The sequence below is a fragment of the Coffea arabica genome, chromosome 11e, assembly GCF_036785885.1.
Source record: "Coffea arabica cultivar ET-39 chromosome 11e, Coffea Arabica ET-39 HiFi, whole genome shotgun sequence".
Taxonomy (NCBI): Eukaryota; Viridiplantae; Streptophyta; class Magnoliopsida; order Gentianales; family Rubiaceae; genus Coffea; species Coffea arabica.
In genome coordinates this window covers 33,443,811-33,468,376 of record NC_092331.1, presented here as the reverse complement: position 1 = coordinate 33,468,376, position 24,566 = coordinate 33,443,811, and the positions used below count along the sequence as shown (strand labels likewise).

At 42.5% G+C, this 24,566-nt stretch overlaps 46 non-coding genes across 46 annotated transcripts; all 46 read right to left on the bottom strand.

Moving 5' to 3' along the window:
* Positions 1-223: 223 nt before the first annotated feature.
* LOC140022567 (5S ribosomal RNA) lies at positions 224-342 on the bottom strand. The gene has a single exon (XR_011826549.1). It is a non-coding gene; the product is annotated as a 5S ribosomal RNA (ribosomal RNA).
* A 416-nt stretch (positions 343-758) lies between these two features.
* Positions 759-877, bottom strand: LOC140023771 (5S ribosomal RNA). Its single transcript, XR_011827737.1, has one exon. It is a non-coding gene; the product is annotated as a 5S ribosomal RNA (ribosomal RNA).
* A 416-nt stretch (positions 878-1,293) lies between these two features.
* LOC140022566 (5S ribosomal RNA) lies at positions 1,294-1,412 on the bottom strand. Its single transcript, XR_011826548.1, has one exon. It is a non-coding gene; the product is annotated as a 5S ribosomal RNA (ribosomal RNA).
* Positions 1,413-1,828: 416 nt separating this feature from the next.
* LOC140022565 (5S ribosomal RNA) lies at positions 1,829-1,947 on the bottom strand. Its single transcript, XR_011826547.1, has one exon. It is a non-coding gene; the product is annotated as a 5S ribosomal RNA (ribosomal RNA).
* A 416-nt stretch (positions 1,948-2,363) lies between these two features.
* LOC140022046 (5S ribosomal RNA) lies at positions 2,364-2,482 on the bottom strand. The gene has a single exon (XR_011826028.1). It is a non-coding gene; the product is annotated as a 5S ribosomal RNA (ribosomal RNA).
* A 416-nt stretch (positions 2,483-2,898) lies between these two features.
* LOC140024141 (5S ribosomal RNA) lies at positions 2,899-3,017 on the bottom strand. The gene has a single exon (XR_011828113.1). It is a non-coding gene; the product is annotated as a 5S ribosomal RNA (ribosomal RNA).
* Positions 3,018-3,433: 416 nt separating this feature from the next.
* On the bottom strand, positions 3,434-3,552 carry LOC140023633 (5S ribosomal RNA). Its single transcript, XR_011827602.1, has one exon. It is a non-coding gene; the product is annotated as a 5S ribosomal RNA (ribosomal RNA).
* A 416-nt stretch (positions 3,553-3,968) lies between these two features.
* Positions 3,969-4,087, bottom strand: LOC140022564 (5S ribosomal RNA). The gene has a single exon (XR_011826546.1). It is a non-coding gene; the product is annotated as a 5S ribosomal RNA (ribosomal RNA).
* A 416-nt stretch (positions 4,088-4,503) lies between these two features.
* Positions 4,504-4,622, bottom strand: LOC140023631 (5S ribosomal RNA). The gene has a single exon (XR_011827600.1). It is a non-coding gene; the product is annotated as a 5S ribosomal RNA (ribosomal RNA).
* A 417-nt stretch (positions 4,623-5,039) lies between these two features.
* LOC140022563 (5S ribosomal RNA) lies at positions 5,040-5,158 on the bottom strand. The gene has a single exon (XR_011826545.1). It is a non-coding gene; the product is annotated as a 5S ribosomal RNA (ribosomal RNA).
* A 416-nt stretch (positions 5,159-5,574) lies between these two features.
* Positions 5,575-5,693, bottom strand: LOC140022562 (5S ribosomal RNA). The gene has a single exon (XR_011826544.1). It is a non-coding gene; the product is annotated as a 5S ribosomal RNA (ribosomal RNA).
* A 416-nt stretch (positions 5,694-6,109) lies between these two features.
* LOC140023630 (5S ribosomal RNA) lies at positions 6,110-6,228 on the bottom strand. Its single transcript, XR_011827599.1, has one exon. It is a non-coding gene; the product is annotated as a 5S ribosomal RNA (ribosomal RNA).
* A 417-nt stretch (positions 6,229-6,645) lies between these two features.
* On the bottom strand, positions 6,646-6,764 carry LOC140024404 (5S ribosomal RNA). Its single transcript, XR_011828377.1, has one exon. It is a non-coding gene; the product is annotated as a 5S ribosomal RNA (ribosomal RNA).
* A 415-nt stretch (positions 6,765-7,179) lies between these two features.
* LOC140023629 (5S ribosomal RNA) lies at positions 7,180-7,298 on the bottom strand. Its single transcript, XR_011827598.1, has one exon. It is a non-coding gene; the product is annotated as a 5S ribosomal RNA (ribosomal RNA).
* Positions 7,299-7,714: 416 nt separating this feature from the next.
* On the bottom strand, positions 7,715-7,833 carry LOC140024918 (5S ribosomal RNA). Its single transcript, XR_011828894.1, has one exon. It is a non-coding gene; the product is annotated as a 5S ribosomal RNA (ribosomal RNA).
* Positions 7,834-8,248: 415 nt separating this feature from the next.
* On the bottom strand, positions 8,249-8,367 carry LOC140023628 (5S ribosomal RNA). The gene has a single exon (XR_011827597.1). It is a non-coding gene; the product is annotated as a 5S ribosomal RNA (ribosomal RNA).
* Positions 8,368-8,783: 416 nt separating this feature from the next.
* On the bottom strand, positions 8,784-8,902 carry LOC140022045 (5S ribosomal RNA). The gene has a single exon (XR_011826027.1). It is a non-coding gene; the product is annotated as a 5S ribosomal RNA (ribosomal RNA).
* A 416-nt stretch (positions 8,903-9,318) lies between these two features.
* Positions 9,319-9,437, bottom strand: LOC140022044 (5S ribosomal RNA). The gene has a single exon (XR_011826026.1). It is a non-coding gene; the product is annotated as a 5S ribosomal RNA (ribosomal RNA).
* Positions 9,438-9,853: 416 nt separating this feature from the next.
* On the bottom strand, positions 9,854-9,972 carry LOC140022561 (5S ribosomal RNA). Its single transcript, XR_011826543.1, has one exon. It is a non-coding gene; the product is annotated as a 5S ribosomal RNA (ribosomal RNA).
* A 416-nt stretch (positions 9,973-10,388) lies between these two features.
* Positions 10,389-10,507, bottom strand: LOC140023627 (5S ribosomal RNA). Its single transcript, XR_011827596.1, has one exon. It is a non-coding gene; the product is annotated as a 5S ribosomal RNA (ribosomal RNA).
* A 416-nt stretch (positions 10,508-10,923) lies between these two features.
* Positions 10,924-11,042, bottom strand: LOC140023626 (5S ribosomal RNA). Its single transcript, XR_011827595.1, has one exon. It is a non-coding gene; the product is annotated as a 5S ribosomal RNA (ribosomal RNA).
* A 417-nt stretch (positions 11,043-11,459) lies between these two features.
* On the bottom strand, positions 11,460-11,578 carry LOC140024402 (5S ribosomal RNA). Its single transcript, XR_011828375.1, has one exon. It is a non-coding gene; the product is annotated as a 5S ribosomal RNA (ribosomal RNA).
* A 415-nt stretch (positions 11,579-11,993) lies between these two features.
* Positions 11,994-12,112, bottom strand: LOC140032251 (5S ribosomal RNA). Its single transcript, XR_011836176.1, has one exon. It is a non-coding gene; the product is annotated as a 5S ribosomal RNA (ribosomal RNA).
* A 417-nt stretch (positions 12,113-12,529) lies between these two features.
* LOC140031897 (5S ribosomal RNA) lies at positions 12,530-12,648 on the bottom strand. Its single transcript, XR_011835822.1, has one exon. It is a non-coding gene; the product is annotated as a 5S ribosomal RNA (ribosomal RNA).
* A 417-nt stretch (positions 12,649-13,065) lies between these two features.
* Positions 13,066-13,184, bottom strand: LOC140024401 (5S ribosomal RNA). Its single transcript, XR_011828374.1, has one exon. It is a non-coding gene; the product is annotated as a 5S ribosomal RNA (ribosomal RNA).
* Positions 13,185-13,599: 415 nt separating this feature from the next.
* On the bottom strand, positions 13,600-13,718 carry LOC140023247 (5S ribosomal RNA). Its single transcript, XR_011827218.1, has one exon. It is a non-coding gene; the product is annotated as a 5S ribosomal RNA (ribosomal RNA).
* Positions 13,719-14,134: 416 nt separating this feature from the next.
* LOC140022559 (5S ribosomal RNA) lies at positions 14,135-14,253 on the bottom strand. Its single transcript, XR_011826541.1, has one exon. It is a non-coding gene; the product is annotated as a 5S ribosomal RNA (ribosomal RNA).
* Positions 14,254-14,665: 412 nt separating this feature from the next.
* On the bottom strand, positions 14,666-14,784 carry LOC140031780 (5S ribosomal RNA). The gene has a single exon (XR_011835705.1). It is a non-coding gene; the product is annotated as a 5S ribosomal RNA (ribosomal RNA).
* Positions 14,785-15,200: 416 nt separating this feature from the next.
* On the bottom strand, positions 15,201-15,319 carry LOC140025074 (5S ribosomal RNA). Its single transcript, XR_011829051.1, has one exon. It is a non-coding gene; the product is annotated as a 5S ribosomal RNA (ribosomal RNA).
* A 417-nt stretch (positions 15,320-15,736) lies between these two features.
* Positions 15,737-15,855, bottom strand: LOC140032250 (5S ribosomal RNA). Its single transcript, XR_011836175.1, has one exon. It is a non-coding gene; the product is annotated as a 5S ribosomal RNA (ribosomal RNA).
* A 417-nt stretch (positions 15,856-16,272) lies between these two features.
* Positions 16,273-16,391, bottom strand: LOC140031896 (5S ribosomal RNA). Its single transcript, XR_011835821.1, has one exon. It is a non-coding gene; the product is annotated as a 5S ribosomal RNA (ribosomal RNA).
* Positions 16,392-16,807: 416 nt separating this feature from the next.
* LOC140022558 (5S ribosomal RNA) lies at positions 16,808-16,926 on the bottom strand. Its single transcript, XR_011826540.1, has one exon. It is a non-coding gene; the product is annotated as a 5S ribosomal RNA (ribosomal RNA).
* Positions 16,927-17,343: 417 nt separating this feature from the next.
* LOC140021983 (5S ribosomal RNA) lies at positions 17,344-17,462 on the bottom strand. Its single transcript, XR_011825965.1, has one exon. It is a non-coding gene; the product is annotated as a 5S ribosomal RNA (ribosomal RNA).
* Positions 17,463-17,874: 412 nt separating this feature from the next.
* LOC140023246 (5S ribosomal RNA) lies at positions 17,875-17,993 on the bottom strand. Its single transcript, XR_011827217.1, has one exon. It is a non-coding gene; the product is annotated as a 5S ribosomal RNA (ribosomal RNA).
* A 416-nt stretch (positions 17,994-18,409) lies between these two features.
* LOC140022557 (5S ribosomal RNA) lies at positions 18,410-18,528 on the bottom strand. The gene has a single exon (XR_011826539.1). It is a non-coding gene; the product is annotated as a 5S ribosomal RNA (ribosomal RNA).
* Positions 18,529-18,940: 412 nt separating this feature from the next.
* LOC140031779 (5S ribosomal RNA) lies at positions 18,941-19,059 on the bottom strand. Its single transcript, XR_011835704.1, has one exon. It is a non-coding gene; the product is annotated as a 5S ribosomal RNA (ribosomal RNA).
* Positions 19,060-19,475: 416 nt separating this feature from the next.
* Positions 19,476-19,594, bottom strand: LOC140025073 (5S ribosomal RNA). Its single transcript, XR_011829050.1, has one exon. It is a non-coding gene; the product is annotated as a 5S ribosomal RNA (ribosomal RNA).
* Positions 19,595-20,011: 417 nt separating this feature from the next.
* On the bottom strand, positions 20,012-20,130 carry LOC140032249 (5S ribosomal RNA). Its single transcript, XR_011836174.1, has one exon. It is a non-coding gene; the product is annotated as a 5S ribosomal RNA (ribosomal RNA).
* Positions 20,131-20,547: 417 nt separating this feature from the next.
* LOC140031894 (5S ribosomal RNA) lies at positions 20,548-20,666 on the bottom strand. The gene has a single exon (XR_011835819.1). It is a non-coding gene; the product is annotated as a 5S ribosomal RNA (ribosomal RNA).
* Positions 20,667-21,082: 416 nt separating this feature from the next.
* On the bottom strand, positions 21,083-21,201 carry LOC140024316 (5S ribosomal RNA). Its single transcript, XR_011828289.1, has one exon. It is a non-coding gene; the product is annotated as a 5S ribosomal RNA (ribosomal RNA).
* Positions 21,202-21,617: 416 nt separating this feature from the next.
* LOC140022556 (5S ribosomal RNA) lies at positions 21,618-21,736 on the bottom strand. Its single transcript, XR_011826538.1, has one exon. It is a non-coding gene; the product is annotated as a 5S ribosomal RNA (ribosomal RNA).
* Positions 21,737-22,152: 416 nt separating this feature from the next.
* On the bottom strand, positions 22,153-22,271 carry LOC140022555 (5S ribosomal RNA). The gene has a single exon (XR_011826537.1). It is a non-coding gene; the product is annotated as a 5S ribosomal RNA (ribosomal RNA).
* A 415-nt stretch (positions 22,272-22,686) lies between these two features.
* Positions 22,687-22,805, bottom strand: LOC140023876 (5S ribosomal RNA). Its single transcript, XR_011827841.1, has one exon. It is a non-coding gene; the product is annotated as a 5S ribosomal RNA (ribosomal RNA).
* Positions 22,806-23,222: 417 nt separating this feature from the next.
* LOC140021982 (5S ribosomal RNA) lies at positions 23,223-23,341 on the bottom strand. The gene has a single exon (XR_011825964.1). It is a non-coding gene; the product is annotated as a 5S ribosomal RNA (ribosomal RNA).
* Positions 23,342-23,757: 416 nt separating this feature from the next.
* On the bottom strand, positions 23,758-23,876 carry LOC140023424 (5S ribosomal RNA). The gene has a single exon (XR_011827394.1). It is a non-coding gene; the product is annotated as a 5S ribosomal RNA (ribosomal RNA).
* A 416-nt stretch (positions 23,877-24,292) lies between these two features.
* LOC140023258 (5S ribosomal RNA) lies at positions 24,293-24,411 on the bottom strand. Its single transcript, XR_011827229.1, has one exon. It is a non-coding gene; the product is annotated as a 5S ribosomal RNA (ribosomal RNA).
* Between the last annotated feature and the right edge of the window lie 155 nt (positions 24,412-24,566).

The window sequence follows — 24,566 nt, the reverse complement described above, 5'->3', positions numbered from 1 at the left end:
ATGAAATCAATCCTTCACGCTTGCGCTGATACATTTGCGCCGACAAATTTGAGCGACGATCCGGACTTTGATCGAGCCGTACCGTTCCTGATTTGTCTCGCGCCTTCAGATCCTCCTTCACACTTCGACAAGAAGCAAAATATTAAGCAATCGTTCCGACGGAGCTAAATTACTACTGGATAAAGAACGAATAGGAAATTTGGATTTCGAAACAAAAAAGAGAGGGGTGCAACACGAGGACTTCCCAGGGGGTCACCAATCCAAGTACTACTCTCGCCCAAACACGCTTAATTTCGAAGTTCTGATGGGATCCGGTGCATTAGTGCTGGTATGATCGCACCCGCCATATTCCTTTCGCTTTATTCTTTTAAACTACCCCGTCCTGCGAAGCAGTGTGGCTTTTCTAGACCGAAATTCATTTTAAGCGTCAATTCAAGCATTTTTCTCTTACCCTTTTGTTTATTTGCTTTCATATTTTTTTTTGTTATTGATTTGCCCCCTGTTTTTTTCCATCATCCCGCAACTCTAAATTATCATGAAATCAATCCTTCACGCTTGCGCTGATACATTTGCGCCGACAAATTTGAGCGACGATCCGGGCTTTGATCGAGCCGTACCGTTCCTGATTTGTCTCGCGCCTTCAGATCCTCCTTCACGCTTCGACAAGAAGCAAAATATTAAGCAATCGTTCCGACGGAGCTAAATTACTACAGGATAAAGAACGAATAGGAAATTTGGATTTCGAAACAAAAAAGAGAGGGGTGCAACACGAGGACTTCCCAGGGGGTCACCAATCCAAGTACTACTCTCGCCCAAACACGCTTAATTTCGAAGTTCTGATGAGATCCGGTGCATTAGTGCTGGTATGATCGCACCCGCCATATTCCTTTCGCTTTATTCTTTTAAACTACCCCGTCCTGCGAAGCAGTGTGGCTTTTCTAGACCGAAATTCATTTTAAGCGTCAATTCAAGCATTTTCCTATTATCCTTTTATTTATTTGCTTTCGTAATTTTTTTTGTTATTGATTTGCCCCCTGTTTTTTTCCATCATCCCGCAACTCTACATTATCATGAAATCAATCCTTCACGCTTGCGCTGATACATTTGCGCCGACAAATTTGATCGACGATCCGGGCTTTGATCGAGCCGTACCGTTCCTGATTTGTCTCGCGCCTTCAGATCCTCCTTCACCCTTCGACAAGAAGCAAAATATTAAGCAATCGTTCCGACGGAGCTAAATTACTACAGGATAAAGAACGAATACGAAATTTGGATTTCGAAACAAAAAAGAGAGGGGTGCAACACGAGGACTTCCCAGGGGGTCACCAATCCAAGTACTACTCTCGCCCAAACACGCTTAATTTCGAAGTTCTGATGGGATCCGGTGCATTAGTGCTGGTATGATCGCACCCGCCATATTCCTTTCGCTTTATTCTTTTAAACTACCCCGTCCTGCGAAGCAGTGTGGCTTTTCTAGACCGAAATTCATTTTAAGCGTCAATTCAAGCATTTTTCTCTTACCCTTTTGTTTATTTGCTTTCATATTTTTTTTTGTTATTGATTTGCCCCCTGTTTTTTTCCATCATCCCGCAACTCTAAATTATCATGAAATCAATCCTTCACGCTTGCGCTGATACATTTGCGCCGACAAATTTGAGCGACGATCCGGGCTTTGATCGAACCGTACCGTTCCTGATTTGTCTCGCGCCTTCAGATCCTCCTTCACACTTCGACAAGAAGCAAAATATTAAGCAATCGTTCCGACGGAGCTAAATTACTACAGGATAAAGAACGAATAGGAAATTTGGATTTCGAAACAAAAAAGAGAGGGGTGCAACACGAGGACTTCCCAGGGGGTCACCAATCCAAGTACTACTCTCGCCCAAACACGCTTAATTTCGAAGTTCTGATGGGATCCGGTGCATTAGTGCTGGTATGATCGCACCCGCCATATTTCTTTCGCTTTATTCTTTTAAACTACCCCGTCCTGCGAAGCAGTGTGGCTTTTCTAGACCGAAATTCATTTTAAGCGTCAATTCAAGCATTTTCCTATTATCCTTTTATTTATTTGCTTTCATATTTTTTTTTGTTATTGATTTGCCCCCTGTTTTTTTCCATCATCCCGCAACTCTAAATTATCATGAAATCAATCATTCACGCTTGCGCTGATACATTTGCGCCGACAAATTTGAGCGACGATCCGGGCTTTGATCGAGCCGTACCGTTCCTGATTTGTCTCGCGCCTTCAGATCCTCCTTCACGCTTCGACAAGATGCAAAATATTAAGCAATTGTTCCGACGGAGCTAAATTACTACAGGATAAAGAACGAATAGGAAATTTGGATTTCGAAACAAAAAAGAGAGGGGTGCAACACGAGGACTTCCCAGGCGGTCACCAATCCAAGTACTACTCTCGCCCAAACACGCTTAATTTCGAAGTTCTGATGGGATCCGGTGCATTAGTGCTGGTATGATCGCACCCGCCATATTCCTTTCGCTTTATTCTTTTAAACTACCCCGTCCTGCGAAGCAGTGTGGCTTTTCTAGGCCGAAATTCATTTTAAGCGTCAATTCAAGCATTTTCCTATTATCCTTTTATTTATTTGCTTTCATATTTTTTTTTGTTATTGATTTGCCCCCTATTTTTTTCCATCATCCCGCAACTCTAAATTAACATGAAATCAATCCTTCACGCTTGCGCTGATACATTTGCGCCGACAAATTTGAGCGACGATCCGGACTTTGATCGAGCCGTACCGTTCCTGATTTGTCTCGCGCCTTCAGATCCTCCTTCACACTTCGACAAGAAGCAAAATATTAAGCAATCGTTCCGACGGAGCTAAATTACTACTGGATAAAGAACGAATAGGAAATTTGGATTTCGAAACAAAAAAGAGAGGGGTGCAACACGAGGACTTCCCAGGGGGTCACCAATCCAAGTACTACTCTCGCCCAAACATGCTTAATTTCGAAGTTCTGATGGGATCCGGTGCATTAGTGCTGGTATGATCGCACCCGCCATATTCCTTTCGCTTTATTCTTTTAAACTACCCCGTCCTGCGAAGTAGTGTGGCTTTTCTAGACCGAAATTCATTTTAAGCGTCAATTCAAGCATTTTTCTCTTACCCTTTTGTTTATTTGCTTTCATATTTTTTTTTGTTATTGATTTGCCCCCTGTTTTTTTCCATCATCCCGCAACTCTAAATTATCATGAAATCAATCCTTCACGCTTGCGCTGATACATTTGCGCCGACAAATTTGAGCGACGATCCGGGCTTTGATCGAACCGTACCGTTCCTGATTTGTCTCGCGCCTTCAGATCCTCCTTCCCACTTCGACAAGAAGCAAAATATTAAGCAATCGTTCCGACGGAGCTAAATTACTACTGGATAAAGAACGAATAGGAAATTTGGATTTCGAAACAAAAAAGAGAGGGGTGCAACACGAGGACTTCCCAGGGGGTCACCAATCCAAGTACTATTCTCGCCCAAACACGCTTAATTTCGAAGTTCTGATGGGATCCGGTGCATTAGTGCTGGTATGATCGCACCCGCCATATTCCTTTCGCTTTATTCTTTTAAACTACCCCGTCCTGCGAAGCAGTGTGGCTTTTCTAGGCCGAAATTCATTTTAAGCGTCAATTCAAGCATTTTCCTATTATCCTTTTATTTATTTGCTTTCATATTTTTTTTTGTTATTGATTTGCCCCCTATTTTTTTCCATCATCCCGCAACTCTAAATTAACATGAAATCAATCCTTCACGCTTGCGCTGATACATTTGCGCCGACAAATTTGAGCGACGATCCGGACTTTGATCGAGCCGTACCGTTCCTGATTTGTCTCGCGCCTTCAGATCCTCCTTCACACTTCGACAAGAAGCAAAATATTAAGCAATCGTTCCGACGGAGCTAAATTACTACTGGATAAAGAACGAATAGGAAATTTGGATTTCGAAACAAAAAAGAGAGGGGTGCAACACGAGGACTTCCCAGGGGGTCACCAATCCAAGTACTACTCTCGCCCAAACACGCTTAATTTCGAAGTTCTGATGGGATCCGGTGCATTAGTGCTGGTATGATCGCACCCGCCATATTCCTTTCGCTTTATTCTTTTAAACTACCCCGTCCTGCGAAGCAGTGTGGCTTTTCTAGACCGAAATTCATTTTAAGCGTCAATTCAAGCATTTTTCTCTTACCCTTTTGTTTATTTGCTTTCATATTTTTTTTTGTTATTGATTTGCCCCCTGTTTTTTTCCATCATCCCGCAACTCTAAATTATCATGAAATCAATCCTTCACGCTTGCGCTGATACATTTGCGCCGACAAATTTGAGCGACGATCCGGGCTTTGATCGAACCGTACCGTTCCTGATTTGTCTCGCGCCTTCAGATCCTCCTTCCCACTTCGACAAGAAGCAAAATATTAAGCAATCGTTCCGACGGAGCTAAATTACTACTGGATAAAGAACGAATAGGAAATTTGGATTTCGAAACAAAAAAGAGAGGGGTGCAACACGAGGACTTCCCAGGGGGTCACCAATCCAAGTACTATTCTCGCCCAAACACGCTTAATTTCGAAGTTCTGATGGGATCCGGTGCATTAGTGCTGGTATGATCGCACCCGCCATATTCCTTTCGCTTTATTCTTTTAAACTACCCCGTCCTGCGAAGCAGTGTGGCTTTTCTAGACCGAAATTCATTTTAAGCGTCAATTCAAGCATTTTCCTATTATCCTTTTATTTATTTGCTTTCATATTTTTTTTTTGTTATTGATTTGCCCCCTGTTTTTTTCCATCATCCCGCAACTCTAAATTAACATGAAATCAATCCTTCACGCTTGCGCTGATACATTTGCGCCGACAAATTTGAGCGACGATCCGGACTTTGATCGAGCCGTACCGTTCCTGATTTGTCTCGCGCCTTCAGATCCTCCTTCACACTTCGACAAGAAGCAAAATATTAAGCAATCGTTCCGACGGAGCTAAATTACTACTGGATAAAGAACGAATAGGAAATTTGGATTTCGAAACAAAAAAGAGAGGGGTGCAACACGAGGACTTCCCAGGGGGTCACCAATCCAAGTACTACTCTCGCCCAAACACGCTTAATTTCGAAGTTCTGATGGGATCCGGTGCATTAGTGCTGGTATGATCGCACCCGCCATATTCCTTTCGCTTTATTCTTTTAAACTACCCCGTCCTGCGAAGCAGTGTGGCTTTTCTAGACCGAAATTCATTTTAAGCGTCAATTCAAGCATTTTCCTATTATCCTTTTATTTATTTGCTTTCATATTTTTTTTTGTTATTGATTTGCCCCCTGTTTTTTTCCATCATCCCGCAACTCTAAATTAACATGAAATCAATCATTCACGCTTGCGCTGATACATTTGCGCCGACAAATTTGAGCGACGATCCGGGCTTTGATCGAGCCGTACCGTTCCTGATTTGTCTCGCGCCTTCAGATCCTCCTTCACACTTCGACAAGAAGCAAAATATTAAGCAATCGTTCCGACGGAGCTAAATTACTACTGGATAAAGAACGAATAGGAAATTTGGATTTCGAAACAAAAAAGAGAGGGGTGCAACACGAGGACTTCCCAGGGGGTCACCAATCCAAGTACTACTCTCGCCCAAACACGCTTAATTTCGAAGTTCTGATGGGATCCGGTGCATTAGTGCTGGTATGATCGCACCCGCCATATTCCTTTCGCTTTATTCTTTTAAACTACCCCGTCCTGCGAAGCAGTGTGGCTTTTCTAGACCGAAATTCATTTTAAGCGTCAATTCAAGCATTTTTCTCTTACCCTTTTGTTTATTTGCTTTCATATTTTTTTTTGTTATTGATTTGCCCCCTGTTTTTTTCCATCATCCCGCAACTCTAAATTATCATGAAATCAATCCTTCACGCTTGCGCTGATACATTTGCGCCGACAAATTTGAGCGACGATCCGGGCTTTGATCGAACCGTACCGTTCCTGATTTGTCTCGCGCCTTCAGATCCTCCTTCCCACTTCGACAAGAAGCAAAATATTAAGCAATCGTTCCGACGGAGCTAAATTACTACTGGATAAAGAACGAATAGGAAATTTGGATTTCGAAACAAAAAAGAGAGGGGTGCAACACGAGGACTTCCCAGGGGGTCACCAATCCAAGTACTATTCTCGCCCAAACACGCTTAATTTCGAAGTTCTGATGGGATCCGGTGCATTAGTGCTGGTATGATCGCACCCGCCATATTCCTTTCGCTTTATTCTTTTAAACTACCCCGTCCTGCGAAGCAGTGTGGCTTTTCTAGACCGAAATTCATTTTAAGCGTCAATTCAAGCATTTTCCTATTATCCTTTTATTTATTTGCTTTCATATTTTTTTTTTGTTATTGATTTGCCCCCTGTTTTTTTCCATCATCCCGCAACTCTAAATTATCATGAAATCAATCATTCACGCTTGCGCTGATACATTTGCGCCGACAAATTTGAGCGACGATCCGGGCTTTGATCGAGCCGTACCGTTCCTGATTTGTCTCGCGCCTTCAGATCCTCCATCACGCTTCGACAAGAAGCAAAATATTAAGCAATCGTTCCGACGGAGCTAAATTACTACAGGATAAAGAACGAATAGGAAATTTGGATTTCGAAACAAAAAAGAGAGGGGTGCAACACGAGAACTTCCCAGGGGGTCACCAATCCAAGTACTACTCTCGCCCAAACACGCTTAATTTCAAAGTTCTGATGGGATCCGGTGCATTAGTGCTGGTATGATCGCACTCGCCATATTCCTTTCGCTTTATTCTTTTAAACTACCCCGTCCTGCGAAGCAGTGTGGCTTTTCTAAACCGAAATTCATTTTAAGCGTCAATTCAAGCATTTTCCTATTATCCTTTTATTTATTTGCTTTCATAATTTTTTTTATATTGATTTGCCCCCTGTTTTTTTCCATCATCCCGCAACTCTAAATTATCATGAAATCAATCCTTCACGCTTGCGCTGATACATTTGCGCCGACAAATTTGAGCGACGATCCGGGCTTTGATCGAGCCGTACCGTTCCTGATTTGTCTCGCGCCTTCAGATCCTCCTTCCCACTTCGACAAGAAGCAAAATATTAAGCAATCGTTCCGACGGAGCTAAATTACTACTGGATAAAGAACGAATAGGAAATTTGGATTTCGAAACAAAAAAGAGAGGGGTGCAACACGAGGACTTCCCAGGGGGTCACCAATCCAAGTACTATTCTCGCCCAAACACGCTTAATTTCGAAGTTCTGATGGGATCCGGTGCATTAGTGCTGGTATGATCGCACCCGCCATATTCCTTTCGCTTTATTCTTTTAAACTACCCCGTCCTGCGAAGCAGTGTGGCTTTTCTAGACCGAAATTCATTTTAAGCGTCAATTCAAGCATTTTCCTATTATCCTTTTATTTATTTGCTTTCATATTTTTTTTTGTTATTGATTTGCCCCCTGTTTTTTTCCATCATCCCGCAACTCTAAATTATCATGAAATCAATCATTCACGCTTGCGCTGATACATTTGCGCCGACAAATTTGAGCGACGATCCGGGCTTTGATCGAGCCGTACCGTTCCTGATTTGTCTCGCGCCTTCAGATCCTCCTTCACGCTTCGACAAGAAGCAAAATATTAAGCAATCGTTCCGACGGAGCTAAATTACTACAGGATAAAGAACGAATAGGAAATTTGGATTTCGAAACAAAAAAGAGAGGGGTGCAACACGAGAACTTCCCAGGGGGTCACCAATCCAAGTACTACTCTCGCCCAAACACGCTTAATTTCAAAGTTCTGATGGGATCCGGTGCATTAGAGCTGGTATGATCGCACTCGCCATATTCCTTTCGCTTTATTCTTTTAAACTACCCCGTCCTGCGAAGCAGTGTGGCTTTTCTAAACCGAAATTCATTTTAAGCGTCAATTCAAGCATTTTCCTATTATCCTTTTATTTATTTGCTTTCATAATTTTTTTTATATTGATTTGCCCCCTGTTTTTTTCCATCATCCCGCAACTCTAAATTATCATGAAATCAATCCTTCACGCTTGCGCTGATACATTTGCGCCGACAAATTTGAGCGACGATCCGGGCTTTGATCGAGCCGTACCGTTCCTGATTTGTCTCGCGCCTTCAGATCCTCCTTCCCACTTCGACAAGAAGCAAAATATTAAGCAATCGTTCCGACGGAGCTAAATTACTACTGGATAAAGAATGAATAGGAAATTTGGATTTCGAAACAAAAAAGAGAGGGGTGCAACACGAGGACTTCCCAGGGGGTCACCAATCCAAGTACTATTCTCGCCCAAACACGCTTAATTTCGAAGTTCTGATGGGATCCGGTGCATTAGTGCTGGTATGATCGCACCCGCCATATTCCTTTCGCTTTATTCTTTTAAACTACCCCGTCCTGCGAAGCAGTGTGGCTTTTCTAGACCGAAATTCATTTTAAGCGTCAATTCAAGCATTTTCCTATTATCCTTTTATTTATTTGCTTTCATATTTTTTTTTGTTATTGATTTGCCCCCTGTTTTTTTCCATCATCCCGCAACTCTAAATTATCATGAAATCAATCATTCACGCTTGCGCTGATACATTTGCGCCGACAAATTTGAGCGACGATCCGGGCTTTGATCGAGCCGTACCGTTCCTGATTTGTCTCGCGCCTTCAGATCCTCCTTCACGCTTCGACAAGATGCAAAATATTAAGCAATTGTTCCGACGGAGCTAAATTACTACAGGATAAAGAACGAATAGGAAATTTGGATTTCGAAACAAAAAAGAGAGGGGTGCAACACGAGGACTTCCCAGGCGGTCACCAATCCAAGTACTACTCTCGCCCAAACACGCTTAATTTCGAAGTTCTGATGGGATCCGGTGCATTAGTGCTGGTATGATCGCACCCGCCATATTCCTTTCGCTTTATTCTTTTAAACTACCCCGTCCTGCGAAGCAGTGTGGCTTTTCTAGACCGAAATTCATTTTAAGCGTCAATTCAAGCATTTTCCTATTATCCTTTTATTTATTTGCTTTCATATTTTTTTTTGTTATTGATTTGCCCCCTGTTTTTTTCCATCATCCCGCAACTCTAAATTATCATGAAATCAATCATTCACGCTTGCGCTGATACATTTGCGCCGACAAATTTGAGCGACGATCCGGGCTTTGATCGAGCCGTACCGTTCCTGATTTGTCTCGCGCCTTCAGATCCTCCTTCACGCTTCGACAAGATGCAAAATATTAAGCAATTGTTCCGACGGAGCTAAATTACTACAGGATAAAGAACGAATAGGAAATTTGGATTTCGAAACAAAAAAGAGAGGGGTGCAACACGAGGACTTCCCAGGCGGTCACCAATCCAAGTACTACTCTCGCCCAAACACGCTTAATTTCGAAGTTCTGATGGGATCCGGTGCATTAGTGCTGGTATGATCGCACCCGCCATATTCCTTTCGCTTTATTCTTTTAAACTACCCCGTCCTGCGAAGCAGTGTGGCTTTTCTAGACCGAAATTCATTTTAAGCGTCAATTCAAGCATTTTCCTATTATCCTTTTATTTATTTGCTTTCATATTTTTTTTTGTTATTGATTTGCCCCCTGTTTTTTTCCATCATCCCGCAACTCTAAATTAACATGAAATCAATCCTTCACGCTTGCGCTGATACATTTGCGCCGACAAATTTGAGCGACGATCCGGGCTTTGATCGAGCCGTACCGTTCCTGATTTGTCTCGCGCCTTCAGATCCTCCTTCACACTTCGACAAGAAGCAAAATATTAAGCAATCGTTCCGACGGAGCTAAATTACTACTGGATAAAGAACGAATAGGAAATTTGGATTTCGAAACAAAAAAGAGAGGGGTGCAACACGAGGACTTCCCAGGGGGTCACCAATCCAAGTACTACTCTCGCCCAAACACGCTTAATTTCGAAGTTCTGATGGGATCCGGTGCATTAGTGCTGGTATGATCGCACCCGCCATATTCCTTTCGCTTTATTCTTTTAAACTACCCCGTCCTGCGAAGCAGTGTGGCTTTTCTAGACCGAAATTCATTTTAAGCGTCAATTCAAGCATTTTTCTCTTACCCTTTTGTTTATTTGCTTTCATATTTTTTTTTGTTATTGATTTGCCCCCTGTTTTTTTCCATCATCCCGCAACTCTAAATTATCATGAAATCAATCCTTCACGCTTGCGCTGATACATTTGCGCCGACAAATTTGAGCGACGATCCGGGCTTTGATCGAACCGTACCGTTCCTGATTTGTCTCGCGCCTTCAGATCCTCCTTCCCACTTCGACAAGAAGCAAAATATTAAGCAATCGTTCCGACGGAGCTAAATTACTACTGGATAAAGAACGAATAGGAAATTTGGATTTTGAAACAAAAAAGAGAGGGGTGCAACACGAGGACTTCCCAGGGGGTCACCAATCCAAGTACTATTCTCGCCCAAACACGCTTAATTTCGAAGTTCTGATGGGATCCGGTGCATTAGTGCTGGTATGATCGCACCCGCCATATTCCTTTCGCTTTATTCTTTTAAACTACCCCGTCCTGCGAAGCAGTGTGGCTTTTCTAGACCGAAATTCATTTTAAGCGTCAATTCAAGCATTTTCCTATTATCCTTTTGTTTATTTGCTTTCATATTTTTTTTTGTTATTGATTTGCCCCCTGTTTTTTTCCATCATCCCGCAACTCTAAATTATCATGAAATCAATCCTTCACGCTTGCGCTGATACATTTGCGCCGACAAATTTGAGCGACGATCCGGGCTTTGATCGAACCGTACCGTTCCTGATTTGTCTCGCGCCTTCAGATCCTCCTTCCCACTTCGACAAGAAGCAAAATATTAAGCAATCGTTCCGACGGAGCTAAATTACTACTGGATAAAGAACGAATAGGAAATTTGGATTTCGAAACAAAAAAGAGAGGGGTGCAACACGAGGACTTCCCAGGGGGTCACCAATCCAAGTACTATTCTCGCCCAAACACGCTTAATTTCGAAGTTCTGATGGGATCCGGTGCATTAGTGCTGGTATGATCGCACCCGCCATATTCCTTTCGCTTTATTCTTTTAAACTACCCCGTCCTGCGAAGCAGTGTGGCTTTTCTAGACCGAAATTCATTTTAAGCGTCAATTCAAGCATTTTCCTATTATCCTTTTATTTATTTGCTTTCATATTTTTTTTTTGTTATTGATTTGCCCCCTGTTTTTTTCCATCATCCCGCAACTCTAAATTATCATGAAATCAATCATTCACGCTTGCGCTGATACATTTGCGCCGACAAATTTGAGCGACGATCCGGGCTTTGATCGAGCCGTACCGTTCCTGATTTGTCTCGCGCCTTCAGATCCTCCTTCACGCTTCGACAAGAAGCAAAATATTAAGCAATCGTTCCGACGGAGCTAAATTACTACAGGATAAAGAACGAATAGGAAATTTGGATTTCGAAACAAAAAAGAGAGGGGTGCAACACGAGAACTTCCCAGGGGGTCACCAATCCAAGTACTACTCTCGCCCAAACACGCTTAATTTCAAAGTTCTGATGGGATCCGGTGCATTAGTGCTGGTATGATCGCACTCGCCATATTCCTTTCGCTTTATTCTTTTAAACTACCCCGTCCTGCGAAGCAGTGTGGCTTTTCTAAACCGAAATTCATTTTAAGCGTCAATTCAAGCATTTTCCTATTATCCTTTTATTTATTTGCTTTCATAATTTTTTTTATATTGATTTGCCCCCTGTTTTTTTCCATCATCCCGCAACTCTAAATTATCATGAAATCAATCCTTCACGCTTGCGCTGATACATTTGCGCCGACAAATTTGAGCGACGATCCGGGCTTTGATCGAGCCGTACCGTTCCTGATTTGTCTCGCGCCTTCAGATCCTCCTTCACGCTTCGACAAGAAGCAAAATATTAAGCAATCGTTCCGACGGAGCTAAATTACTACAGGATAAAGAACGAATAGGAAATTTGGATTTCGAAACAAAAAAGAAAGGGGTGTAACACGAGGACTTCCCAGGGGGTCACCAATCCAAGTACTACTCTCGCCCAAGCATGCTTAACTTCGGAGTTCTGATGGGATCCGGTGCATTAGTGCTGGTATGATCACACCCGCCATGTTCCTTTCGCTTTATTCTTTTAAACTACCCCGTCCTTCGAAACAGTGTGGCTTTTCTAGACCGAAATTCATTTTAAGCGTCAATTCAAGCATTTTCCTATTATCCTTTTATTTATTTGCTTTCATATTTTTTTTTTGTTATTGATTTGCCCCCTGTTTTTTTCCATCATCCCGCAACTCTAAATTATCATGAAATCAATCCTTCACGCTTGCACTGATACATTTGCGCCGACAAATTTGAGCGACGATCCGGGCTTTGATCGAGCCGTACCGTTCCTGATTTGTCTCGCGCCTTCAGATCCTCCTTCACGCTTCGACAAGAAGCAAAATATTAAGCAATCGTTCCGACGGAGCTAAATTACTACAGGATAAAGAACGAATAGGAAATTTGGATTTCGAAACAAAAAAAAGAGGGGTGCAACAAGAGGAATTCCCAGGGGGTCACCCATCCTAGTACTACTCTCGCCCAAGCATGCTTAACTTCGGAGTTCTGATGGGATCCGGTGCATTAGTGCTGGTATGATCGCACCCGCCATGTTCCTTTCGCTTTATTCTTTTAAACCATCCCGTCCTGCGAAGCAGTGTGGCTTTTCTAGACCGAAATTCATTTTAAGCGTCAATTCAAGCATTTTCCTATTATCCTTTTATTTATTTGCTTTCATATTTTTTTTTTGTTATTGATTTGCCCCCTGTTTTTTTCCATCATCCCGCAACTCTAAATTATCATGAAATCAATCCTTCACGCTTGCGCTGATACATTTGCGCCGACAAATTTGAGCGACGATCCGGGCTTTGATCGAGCCGTACCGTTCCTGATTTGTCTCGCGCCTTCAGATCCTCCTTCACGCTTCGACAAGAAGCAAAATATTAAGCAATCGTTCCGACGGAGCTAAATTACTACAGGATAAAGAACGAATAGGAAATTTGGATTTCGAAACAAAAAAGAGAGGGGTGCAACACGAGAACTTCCCAGGGGGTCACCAATCCAAGTACTACTCTCGCCCAAACACGCTTAATTTCAAAGTTCTGATGGGATCCGGTGCATTAGTGCTGGTATGATCGCACTCGCCATATTCCTTTCGCTTTATTCTTTTAAACTACCCCGTCCTGCGAAGCAGTGTGGCTTTTCTAAACCGAAATTCATTTTAAGCGTCAATTCAAGCATTTTCCTATTATCCTTTTATTTATTTGCTTTCATAATTTTTTTTATATTGATTTGCCCCCTGTTTTTTTCCATCATCCCGCAACTCTAAATTATCATGAAATCAATCCTTCACGCTTGCGCTGATACATTTGCGCCGACAAATTTGAGCGACGATCCGGGCTTTGATCGAGCCGTACCGTTCCTGATTTGTCTCGCGCCTTCAGATCCTCCTTCACGCTTCGACAAGAAGCAAAATATTAAGCAATCGTTCCGACGGAGCTAAATTACTACAGGATAAAGAACGAATAGGAAATTTGGATTTCGAAACAAAAAAGAAAGGGGTGCAACAAGAGGACTTCCTAGGGGGTCACCCATCCTAGTACTACTCTCGCCAAAGCATGCTTAACTTCGGAGTTCTGATGGGATCCGGTGCATTAGTGCTGGTATGATCGCACCCGCCATGTTCCTTTCGCTTTATTCTTTTAAACTACCCCGTCCTGCGAAGCAGTGTGGCTTTTCTAGACCGAAATTCATTTTAAGCGTCAATTCAAGCATTTTCCTATTATCCTTTTATTTATTTGCTTTCATATTTTTTTTTGTTATTGATTTGCCCCCTGTTTTTTTCCATCATCCCGCAACTCTAAATTATCATGAAATCAATCCTTCACGCTTGCGCTGATACATTTGCGCCGACAAATTTGAGCGACGATCCGGGCTTTGATCGAGCCGTACCGTTCCTGATTTGTCTCGCGCCTTCAGATCCTCCTTCACGCTTCGACAAGAAGCAAAATATTAAGCAATCGTTCCGACGGAGCTAAATTACTACAGGATAAAGAACGAATAGGAAATTTGGATTTCGAAACAAAAAAGAGAGGGGTGCAACACGAGGACTTCCCAGGGGGTCACCAATCCAAGTACTACTCTCGCCCAAACACGCTTAATTTCGAAGTTCTGATGGGATCCGGTGCATTAGTGCTGGTATGATCGCACCCGCCATATTCCTTTCGCTTTATTCTTTTAAACTACCCCGTCCTGCGAAGCAGTGTGGCTTTTCTAAACCGAAATTCATTTTAAGCGTCAATTCAAGCATTTTCCTATTATCCTTTTATTTATTTGCTTTCATAATTTTTTTTATATTGATTTGCCCCCTGTTTTTTTCCATCATCCCGCAACTCTAAATTATCATGAAATCAATCCTTCACGCTTGCGCTGATACATTTGCGCCGACAAATTTGAGCGACGATTCGGGCTTTGATCGAGCCGTACCGTTCCTGATTTGTCTCGCTTCAGATCCGCCTTCATGCTTCGAGAAGAAGCCAAATATAAAGCAATCGTTCCGAAGGACCTAAATTACTACAGGATAAAGAACGAATAGAAAATTTGAATTTCGAAACAAAAAAGAAAGGGGTGCAACAAGAGGACTTCCCAGGGGGTCACCCATCCTAGTACTACTCTCGCCCAAGCATGCTTAACTTCGGAGTTCTGATGGGATCCGGTGCATTAGTGCTGGTATGATCGCACCCGCCATGTTCCTTTCGCTTTATTCTTTTAAACTACCCCGTCCTGCGAAGCAGTGTGGCTTTTCTAGACCGAAATTCATTTTAAGCGTCAATTCAAGCATTTTCCTATTATCCTTTTATTTATTTGCTTTCAAATTTTTTTTTGTTATTGATTTGCCCCCTGTTTTTTTCCATCATCCCGCAACTCTAAATTATCATGAAATCAATCCTTCACGCTTGCGCTGATACATTTGCGCCGACAAATTTGAGCGACGATCCGGGCTTTGATCGAGCCGTACCGTTCCTGATTTGTCTCGCGCCTTCAGATCCTCCTTCACGCTTCGACAAGAAGCAAAATATTAAGCAATCGTTCCGACGGAGCTAAATTAGTACAGGATAAAGAACGAATAGGAAATTTGGATTTCGAAACAAAAAAGAGAGGGGTGCAACACGAGGACTTCCCAGGGGGTCACCAATCCAAGTACTACTCTCGCTCAAACACGCTTAATTTCGATGTTCTGATGGGATCCGGTGCATTAGTGCTGGTATGATCGCACCCGCCATATTCCTTTCGCTTTATTCTTTTAAACTACCCCGTCCTGTGAAGCAGTGTGGCTTTTCTAGACCGAAATTCATTTTAAGCGTCAATTCAAGCATTTTCCTATTATCCTTTTATTTATTTGCTTTCATATTTTTTTTTTGTTATTGATTTGCCCCCTGTTTTTTTCCATCATCCCGCAACTCTAAATTATCATGAAATCAATCCTTCACGCTTGCGCTGATACATTTGCGCCGACAAATTTGAGCGACGATCCGGGCTTTGATCGAGCCGTACCGTTCCTGATTTGTCTCGCGCCTTCAGATCCTCCTTCACGCTTCGACAAGAAGCAAAATATTAAGCAATCGTTCCGACGGAGCTAAATTACTACAGGATAAAGAACGAATAGGAAATTTGGATTTCGAAACAAAAAAGAGAGGGGTGTAACACGAGGACTTCCCAGGGGGTCACCAATCCAAGTACTACTCTCGCCCAAGCATGCTTAACTTCGGAGTTCTGATGGGATCCGGTGCATTAGTGCTGGTATGATCACACCCGCCATGTTCCTTTCGCTTTATTCTTTTAAACTACCCCGTCCTGCGAAGCAGTGTGGCTTTTCTAGACCGAAATTCATTTTAAGCGTCAATTCAAGCATTTTCCTATTATCCTTTTATTTATTTGCTTTCATATTTTTTTTTTGTTATTGATTTGCCCCCTGTTTTTTTCCATCATCCCGCAACTCTAAATTATCATGAAATCAATCCTTCACGCTTGCGCTGATACATTTGCGCCGACAAATTTGAGCGACGATCCGGGCTTTGATCGAGCCGTACCGTTCCTGATTTGTCTCGCGCCTTCAGATCCTCCTTCACGCTTCGACAAGAAGCAAAATATTAAGCAATCGTTCCGACGGAGCTAAATTACTACAGGATAAAGAACGAATAGGAAATTTGGATTTCGAAACAAAAAAAAGAGGGGTGCAACAAGAGGAATTCCCAGGGGGTCACCCATCCTAGTACTACTCTCGCCCAAGCATGCTTAACTTCGGAGTTCTGATGGGATCCGGTGCATTAGTGCTGGTATGATCGCACCCGCCATGTTCCTTTCGCTTTATTCTTTTAAACCATCCCGTCCTGCGAAGCAGTGTGGCTTTTCTAGACCGAAATTCATTTTAAGCGTCAATTCAAGCATTTTTCTCTTACCCTTTTGTTTATTTGCTTTCATATTTTTTTTTGTTATTGATTTGCCCCCTGTTTTTTTCCATCATCCCGCAACTCTAAATTATCATGAAATCAATCCTTCACGCTTGCGCTGATACATTTGCGCCGACAAATTTGAGCGACGATCCGGGCTTTGATCGAGCCGTACCATTCCTGATTTGTCTCGCGCCTTCAGATCCTCCTTCACGCTTCGACAAGAAGCAAAATATTAAGCAATCGTTCCGACGGAGCTAAATTACTACAGGATAAAGAACGAATAGGAAATTTGGATTTCGAAACAAAAAAGAGAGGGGTGCAACACGAGGACTTCCCAGGGGGTCACCAATCCAAGTACTACTCTCGCCCAAACACGCTTAATTTCGAAGTTCTGATGGGATCCGGTGCATTAGTGCTGGTATGATCGCACCCGCCATATTCCTTTCGCTTTATTCTTTTAAACTACCCCGTCCTGCGAAGCAGTGTGGCTTTTCTAAACCGAAATTCATTTTAAGCGTCAATTCAAGCATTTTTCTCTTACCCTTTTGTTTATTTGCTTTCATATTTTTTTTTTGTTATTGATTTGCCCCCTGTTTTTTTCCATCATCCCGCAACTCTAAATTATCATGAAATCAATCCTTCACGCTTGCGCTGATACATTTGCGCCGACAAATTTGAGCGACGATCCGGGCTTTGATCGAGCCGTACCGTTCCTGATTTGTCTCGCGCCTTCAGATCCTCCTTCACGCTTCGACAAGAAGCAAAATATTAAGCAATCGTTCCGACGGAGCTAAATTACTACAGGATAAAGAACGAATAGGAAATTTGGATTTCGAAACAAAAAAGAGAGGGGTGCAACACGAGAACTTCCCAGGGGGTCACCAATCCAAGTACTACTCTCGCCCAAACACGCTTAATTTCGAAGTTCTGATGGGATCCGGTGCATTAGTGCTGGTATGATCGCACCCGCCATATTCCTTTCGCTTTATTCTTTTAAACTACCCCGTCCTGCGAAGCAGTGTGGCTTTTCTAGACCGAAATTCATTTTAAGCGTCAATTCAAGCATTTTCCTATTATCCTTTTATTTATTTGCTTTCATAATTTTTTTTATATTGATTTGCCCCCTGTTTTTTTCCATCATCCCGCAACTCTAAATTATCATGAAATCAATCCTTCACGCTTGCGCTGATACATTTGCGCCGACAAATTTGAGCGACGATTCGGGCTTTGATCGAGCCGTACCGTTCCTGATTTGTCTCGCTTCAGATCCGCCTTCATGCTTCGAGAAGAAGCCAAATATAAAGCAATCGTTCCGAAGGACCTAAATTACTACAGGATAAAGAACGAATAGAAAATTTGAATTTCGAAACAAAAAAGAAAGGGGTGCAACAAGAGGACTTCCTAGGGGGTCACCCATCCTAGTACTACTCTCGCCAAAGCATGCTTAACTTCGGAGTTCTGATGGGATCCGGTGCATTAGTGCTGGTATGATCGCACCCGCCATGTTCCTTTCGCTTTATTCTTTTAAACTACCCCGTCCTGCGAAGCAGTGTGGCTTTTCTAGACCGAAATTCATTTTAAGCGTCAATTCAAGCATTTTCCTATTATCCTTTTATTTATTTGCTTTCATATTTTTTTTTGTTATTGATTTGCCCCCTGTTTTTTTCCATCATCCCGCAACTCTAAATTATCATGAAATCAATCCTTCACGCTTGCGCTGATACATTTGCGCCGACAAATTTGAGCGACGATCCGGGCTTTGATCGAGCCGTACCGTTCCTGATTTGTCTCGCGCCTTCAGATCCTCCTTCACGCTTCGACAAGAAGCAAAATATTAAGCAATCGTTCCGACGGAGCTAAATTACTACAGGATAAAGAACGAATAGGAAATTTGGATTTCGAAACAAAAAAGAGAGGGGTGCAACACGAGGACTTCCCAGGGGGTCACCAATCCAAGTACTACTCTCGCCCAAACACGCTTAATTTCGAAGTTCTGATGGGATCCGGTGCATTAGTGCTGGTATGATCGCACCCGCCATATTCCTTTCGCTTTATTCTTTTAAACTACCCCGTCCTGCGAAGCAGTGTGGCTTTTCTAAACCGAAATTCATTTTAAGCGTCAATTCAAGCATTTTCCTATTATCCTTTTATTTATTTGCTTTCATAATTTTTTTTATATTGATTTGCCCCCTGTTTTTTTCCATCATCCCGCAACTCTAAATTATCATGAAATCAATCCTTCACGCTTGCGCTGATACATTTGCGCCGACAAATTTGAGCGACGATTCGGGCTTTGATCGAGCCGTACCGTTCCTGATTTGTCTCGCTTCAGATCCGCCTTCATGCTTCGAGAAGAAGCCAAATATAAAGCAATCGTTCCGAAGGACCTAAATTACTACAGGATAAAGAACGAATAGAAAATTTGAATTTCGAAACAAAAAAGAAAGGGGTGCAACAAGAGGACTTCCCAGGGGGTCACCCATCCTAGTACTACTCTCGCCCAAGCATGCTTAACTTCGGAGTTCTGATGGGATCCGGTGCATTAGTGCTGGTATGATCGCACCCGCCATGTTCCTTTCGCTTTATTCTTTTAAACTACCCCGTCCTGCGAAGCAGTGTGGCTTTTCTAGACCGAAATTCATTTTAAGCGTCAATTCAAGCATTTTCCTATTATCCTTTTATTTATTTGCTTTCAAATTTTTTTTTGTTATTGATTTGCCCCCTGTTTTTTTCCATCATCCCGCAACTCTAAATTATCATGAAATCAATCCTTCACGCTTGCGCTGATACATTTGCGCCGACAAATTTGAGCGACGATCCGGGCTTTGATCGAGCCGTACCGTTCCTGATTTGTCTCGCGCCTTCAGATCCTCCTTCACGCTTCGACAAGAAGCAAAATATTAAGCAATCGTTCCGACGGAGCTAAATTAGTACAGGATAAAGAACGAATAGGAAATTTGGATTTCGAAACAAAAAAGAGAGGGGTGCAACACGAGGACTTCCCAGGGGGTCACCAATCCAAGTACTACTCTCGCTCAAACACGCTTAATTTCGATGTTCTGATGGGATCCGGTGCATTAGTGCTGGTATGATCGCACCCGCCATATTCCTTTCGCTTTATTCTTTTAAACTACCCCGTCCTGTGAAGCAGTGTGGCTTTTCTAGACCGAAATTCATTTTAAGCGTCAATTCAAGCATTTTCCTATTATCCTTTTATTTATTTGCTTTCATATTTTTTTTTTGTTATTGATTTGCCCCCTGTTTTTTTCCATCATCCCGCAACTCTAAATTATCATGAAATCAATCCTTCACGCTTGCGCTGATACATTTGCGCCGACAAATTTGAGCGACGATCCGGGCTTTGATCGAGCCGTACCGTTCCTGATTTGTCTCGCGCCTTCAGATCCTCCTTCACGCTTCGACAAGAAGCAAAATATTAAGCAATCGTTCCGACGGAGCTAAATTACTACAGGATAAAGAACGAATAGGAAATTTGGATTTCGAAACAAAAAAGAGAGGGGTGTAACACGAGGACTTCCCAGGGGGTCACCAATCCAAGTACTACTCTCGCCCAAGCATGCTTAACTTCGGAGTTCTGATGGGATCCGGTGCATTAGTGCTGGTATGATCACACCCGCCATGTTCCTTTCGCTTTATTCTTTTAAAATACCCCGTCCTGCGAAGCAGTGTGGCTTTTCTAGACCGAAATTCATTTTAAGCGTCAATTCAAGCATTTTCCTATTATCCTTTTATTTATTTGCTTTCATATTTTTTTTTTGTTATTGATTTGCCCCCTGTTTTTTTCCATCATCCCGCAACTCTAAATTATCATGAAATCAATCCTTCACGCTTGCGCTGATACATTTGCGCCGACAAATTTGAGCGACGATCCGGGCTTTGATCGAGCCGTACCGTTCCTGATTTGTCTCGCGCCTTCAGATCCTCCTTCACGCTTCGACAAGAAGCAAAATATTAAGCAATCGTTCCGACGGAGCTAAATTACTACAGGATAAAGAACGAATAGGAAATTTGGATTTCGAAACAAAAAAAAGAGGGGTGCAACAAGAGGAATTCCCAGGGGGTCACCCATCCTAGTACTACTCTCGCCCAAGCATGCTTAACTTCGGAGTTCTGATGGGATCCGGTGCATTAGTGCTGGTATGATCGCACCCGCCATGTTCCTTTCGCTTTATTCTTTTAAACCATCCCGTCCTGCGAAGCAGTGTGGCTTTTCTAGACCGAAATTCATTTTAAGCGTCAATTCAAGCATTTTTCTCTTACCCTTTTGTTTATTTGCTTTCATATTTTTTTTTGTTATTGATTTGCCCCCTGTTTTTTTCCATCATCCCGCAACTCTAAATTATCATGAAATCAATCCTTCACGCTTGCGCTGATACATTTGCGCCGACAAATTTGAGCGACGATCCGGGCTTTGATCGAGCCGTACCGTTCCTGATTTGTCTCGCGCCTTCAGATCCTCCTTCACGCTTCGACAAGAAGGAAAATATTAAGCAATCGTTCCGACAGAGCTAAATTACTACAGGATAAAGAACGAATAGGAAATTTGGATTTCGAAACAAAAAAGAGAGGGGTGCAACACGAGGACTTCCCAGGGGGTCACCAATCCAAGTACTACTCTCGCCCAAACACGCTTAATTTCGAAGTTCTGATAGGATCCGGTGCATTAGTGCTGGTATGATCGCACCCGCCATATTCCTTTCGCTTTATTCTTTTAAACTACCCCGTCCTGCGAAGCAGTGTGGCTTTTCTAGACCGAAATTCATTTTAAGCGTCAATTCAAGCATTTTCCTATTATCCTTTTATTTATTTGCTTTCATATTTTTTTTTGTTATTGATTTGCCCCCTGTTTTTTTCCATCATCCCGCAACTCTAAATTATCATGAAATCAATCCTTCACGCTTGCGCTGATACATTTGCGCCGACAAATTTGAGCGACGATCCGGGCTTTGATCGAGCAGTACCGTTCCTGATTTGTCTCGCGCCTTCAGATCCTCCTTCACGCTTCGACAAGAAGCAAAATATTAAGCAATCGTTCCGACGGAGCTAAATTACTACAGGATAAAGAACGAATAGGAAATTTGGATTTCGAAACAAAAAAGAGAGGGGTGCAACACGAGGACTTCCCAGGGGGTCACCAATCCAAGTACTACTCTCGCCCAAACACGCTTAATTTCGAAGTTCTGATGGGATCCGGTGCATTAGTGCTGGTATGATCGCACCCGCCATATTCCTTTCGCTTTATTCTTTTAAACTACCCAGTCCTGCGAAGCAATGTGGCTTTTCTAGACCGAAATTCATTTTAAGCGTCAATTCAAGCATTTTCCTATTATCCTTTTATTTATTTGCTTTCATAATTTTTTTTGTTATTGATTTGCCCCCTGTTTTTTTCCATCATCCCGCAACTCTACATTATCATGAAATCAATCCTTCACGCTTGCGCTGATACATTTGCGCCGACAAATTTGATCGACGATCCGGGCTTTGATCGAGCCGTACCGTTCCTGATTTGTCTCGCGCCTTCAGATCCTCCTTCACGCTTCGACAAGAAGCAAAATATTAAGCAATCGTTCCGACGGAGCTAAATTACTACAGGATAAAGAACGAATAGGAAATTTGGATTTCGAAACAAAAAAGAGAGGGGTGCAACACGAGGACTTCCCAGGGGGTCACCAATCCAAGTACTACTCTCGCCCAAACACGCTTAATTTCGAAGTTCTGATGGGATCCGGTGCATTAGTGCTGGTATGATCGCACCCGCCATATTCCTTTCGCTTTATTCTTTTAAACTACCCCGTCCTGCGAAGCAGTGTGGCTTTTCTAGACCGAAATTCATTTTAAGCGTCAATTCAAGCATTTTCCTATTATCCTTTTATTTATTTGCTTTCATAATTTTTTTTGTTATTGATTTGCCCCCTGTTTTTTTCCATCATCCCGAACTCTACATTATCATGAAATCAATCCTTCACGCTTGCACTGATACATTTGCGCCGACAAATTTGAGCGACGATCCGGGCTTTGATCGAGCCGTACCGTTCCTGATTTGTCTCGCGCCTTCAGATCCTCCTTCACGCTTCGACAAGAAGCAAAATATTAAGCAATCGTTCCGACGGAGCTAAATTACTACAGGATAAAGAACGAATAGAAAATTTGAATTTCGAAACAAAAAAGAGAGGGGTGCAACAAGAGGAATTCCCAGGGGGTCACCCATCCTAGCACTACTATCGCCCAAGCATGCTTAACTTCGGAGTTCTGATGGGATCCGGTGCATTAGTGCTGGTATGATCGCACCCGCCATGTTCCTTTCGCTTTATTCTTTTAAACTACCCCGTCCTGCGAAGCAGTGTGGCTTTTCTAGACCGAAATTCATTTTAAGCGTCAAATCAAGCGTTTTCCTATTATCCTTTTATTTATTTGCTTTCATATTTTTTTTTTGTTATTGATTTGCCCCCTGTTTTTTTCCATCATCCCGCAACTCTAAATTATCATCAAATCAATCCTTCACGCTTGCGCTGATACATTTGCGCCGATAAATTTGAGCGACGATCCGGGGTTTGATCGAGCCGTACCGTTCCTGATTTGTCTCGCGCCTTCAGATCCGCCTTCACGTTTCGAGACGAAGCAAAAAATAAAGCAATCGTTCCGAAGGACCTAAATTACTACAGGATAAAGAACGAATAGGAAATTTGGATTTCGAAACAAAAAAGAGAGGGGTGCAACACGAGAACTTCCCAGGGGGTCACCAATCCAAGTACTACTCTCGCCCAAACACGCTTAATTTCGAAGTTCTGATGGGATCCGGTGCATTAGTGCTGGTATGATCGCACCCGCCATATTCCTTTCGCTTTATTCTTTTAAACTACCCCGTCCTGCGAAGCAGTGTGGCTTTTCTAGACCGAAATTCATTTTAAGCGTCAATTCAAGCATTTTCCTATTATCCTTTTATTTATTTGCTTTCGTAATTTTTTTTGTTATTGATTTGCCCCCTGTTTTTTTCCATCATCCCGCAACTCTACATTATCATGAAATCAATCCTTCACGCTTGCGCTGATACATTTGCGCCGATAAATTTGAGCGACGATCCGGGCTTTGATCGAGCCGTACCGTTCCTGATTTGTCTCGCGCCTTCAGATCCGCCTTCATGCTTCGAGAAGAAGCAAAATATAAAGAAATCGTTCCGAAGGACCTAAATTACTACAGGATAAAGAACGAATAGAAAATTTGAATTTCGAAACAAAAAAGAGAGGGGTGCAACAAGAGGAATTCCCAGGGGGTCACCCATCCTAATACTGCTCACGCCCAAGCACGCTTAACTTCGGAGTTCTGATGGGATACGGTGCATTAGTGCTGGTATGATCGCACCCACAACGTTCCTTTCGCTTTATTCTTTTAAACTATCCCGTCCTGCGAAGCAGTGTGGCTTTTCTAGACCGAAATTCATTTTAAGCGTCAATTCAAGCATTTTCCTATTATCCTTTTATTTATTTGCTTTCATAATTTTTTTTGTTATTGATTTGCCCCCTGTTTTTTTCCATCATCCCGCAACTCTACATTATCATGAAATCAATCCTTCACGCTTGCGCTGATACATTTGCGCCGACAAATTTGAGCGACGATCCGGGCTTTGATCGAGCCGTACCGTTCCTGATTTGTCTCGCGCCTTCAGATCCTCCTTCACGCTTCGACAAGAAGCAAAATATTAAGCAATCGTTCCGACGGAGCTAAATTACTACAGGATAAAGAACGAATAGAAAATTTGAATTTCGAAACAAAAAAGAGAGGGGTGCAACAAGAGGAATTCCCAGGGGGTCACCCATCCTAACACTACTCTCGCCCAAGCATGCTTAACTTCGGAGTTCTGATGGGATCCGGTGCATTAGTGCTGGTATGATCGCACCCGCCATGTTCCTTTCGCTTTATTCTTTTAAACTACCCCGTCCTGCGAAGCAGTGTGGCTTTTCTAGACCGAAATTCATTTTAAGCGTCAATTCAAGCATTTTCCTATTATCCTTTTATTTATTTGCTTTCATATTTTTTTTTTGTTATTGATTTGC